Below are 2,484 nucleotides of genomic sequence, written 5' to 3' on the forward strand. Positions count from 1 at the left end.
AAGTATTGCTCTTTAACATGATGAACCAAGGACACAATGTGTTGTATAAACGATTCTGAAGTGCTTTTGCTGGCCTGAGGCAACTTAATGTGGTCAAAGATGGATAGGAATTTTTGTTCCTTCTTGACAGAATGGACAAGTGTACTAGCAAGCAGCCTGTCTTTAGTCAGGGAGGCTGTTCTGTTAGAATCATCAAGAGGAACAGGTACCATTTTGAGTTTGACTTCAGGATGGTGAGAATCACTGACTATCATTTTGATCCTAAGGGGACTCTCCTCTCTGAAGGTAGACTCATGCATCCAGATTCTTGTGTAGAGGGGGACTGTAATCAAAGAGGTCTTTGAGCTTTTCAGACTTTACCTGCTCAGGTGACTGCGTTTCTTTCTTTACTGTTATTCTTTCAGAACTTTCGTCTTCTTCCTTATGCTTATCTTTTGCAGTGCTTGGACTTTCTACTACACATCCAGTCTCTTTGAGTTTGTAATTTTTTTCTTCTCTAAATCCATCACTTTCTCTATTGCCTTTCAATGAAATTTTGGACTTGTACTTGGCTCCTTCATCTTCAGTATTCTGATGAGATGCAGTAGTAAAATTTTTTCCCTGATCTGCGAGGACTGACTTCCTGAATTGTCTATAATCCTGTCTCCTCTGTGTCATCCCCTTCTGAATCATTAAACTTCTGTTTTCCATACTCTTTATCACTGAAATAATCTAGAGCTTCCTGGTCTTCCCATTCTCCCTCTGCCCTCCCTTTCTCTGATCCTTTCTCCTTTGGAGCTTCTTTATCCCTTGTATTACCCTTATCAAGCAGGGACACTCTAGATTCTTCATCTGTGAATCTTTTGAGAAACTTCCCAGTCATTGCAGTTTCCTAATCTCCTCCATCAGGGTAAAACAAAGAACATCCCCTAGACTCATCTCTTGGAGCATTCTGTGGTGTGATTGTCTTTGCAGGGCTTCTTTGTGAGGGAATATGATGAATTGGACTATTTTGAGAAGGACTGTAGCAACTAGATCCATTTCCAATTGTACCATAACCAGATCTTTCAGGACTATGTTGAATGGAATGTGAATGCTGAGAGGAGGTATTTTTTGCAGAGTGGACTATACTAAGCATGGGGGCATCAGAGCACGATGAACTCTGACTAGGTGGTGTACCAATAGGTGAAGGACTATGGGCTGGTCTGGGACTATTATCATAAGCAGAAAGGCCAGGCCAAATATCACCAGATGTGGTTGATTTATTAAATTCATCAATAGATTCAGATGGATCATGTTCAAATGTATCATTTGTTTCTTCTTGTGATTTACTTTATAAAGGACTCTCTTCTTGGGGTTCCCCTTCAGCGTTTTTGCTTTGGTTTTCCTGAGATCCTTGTCTTTTAGAGACAGGAGATTTGCTATATGGGGATGAAGAGTGAGATGAGGATGATCTTGGAGATCTAGAGTATCTATATGACCAATGAGATCTGCTTCGGGATCTTTGAGAAAGAAACTGATCTTCTTTTTAGACTCCTGGAATGTGAACGACCTCGTCTAGGACTCCTAGAGTGCCTTCTATTCCAGACAGGTCTATAACCACCTCGATGATATCTACCTCCTCCTCCTTGGTAATACCCTCTACCCCTTCCTCTGTACCCATAAGGTCATCTCATTCCTTTATTATTTCTGTAACCTTGACGATAATCTCTAGAATAAATACGATCTCTACTGTGAGATCTTGAGTATGTCCTGGAATGAGACCTAGAACTGTATCTCTTCTTTCTAGAATGTGATCTTGATCTTGATCGAGAACTGGACTGTGAGCTAGACTTTGATCTTGAAGAATGTGATCTAGAATTGGAGTGACCCATTTCTTTTCTCCTTGGGCTTATTATACAGGATCAAGAAATCAGTGATGCCTTTAAATTACTGTAAAGTTCTTCCTGGAGAGAATGTTTTGAGAAATTACACTCTAAATTAAAATTCCTGACACGATGAACCGTGGTTCCCAGGACTAAGCTCCATCATAACTACACAGCGGCCATTTCCTGACTCTAATTTTATGTTTAAAATAAATGTAATTGATAATAATATATAGATGTGCTTATTTAAAATATTTTCCAGAATTCCAGTTTTAAAATATTGGCTCAGTTTACAGGAATAATAAATGAGTATAATACATCTCAAAGCATGTAATGTCCTAACAGACCCATTAGTTCAATAATGAGCTTTTAGACTATTTTGGTCTCAAGCTAATTTTTTTGTAAAATTCATTCTCCATTCCAACTTATACATATTAAAATATTTTATCAGAGAAATAACTTTGTAAATAATGATTAAGACATGGGACATAGTGGTTCCTATGGTTTGTGTCTAGTTGTGCCCCCAAAGTCTTATGCAGTCATGGGGCAGCTTCTGGAGTTTGTGACTGATTATTGTGGATGTGGATGCTGCCCCTGCTGTATGGCAGGTAATCTTCATTACAGTGTGAGGGGATAAAGA

At 39.0% G+C, this 2,484-nt stretch overlaps 1 pseudogene; it reads right to left on the reverse strand.

The window, feature by feature from the left end:
- The window catches only part of LOC101566034, a 3,262-nt pseudogene extending 1,286 nt beyond the window's left edge, over positions 1–1,976 (reverse strand).
- Between the last annotated feature and the right edge of the window lie 508 nt (positions 1,977–2,484).

The sequence above is a fragment of the Octodon degus genome, unplaced genomic scaffold, assembly GCF_000260255.1.
Source record: "Octodon degus isolate 3935 unplaced genomic scaffold, OctDeg1.0 scaffold00375, whole genome shotgun sequence".
NCBI lineage: Eukaryota > Metazoa > Chordata > Mammalia > Rodentia > Octodontidae > Octodon > Octodon degus.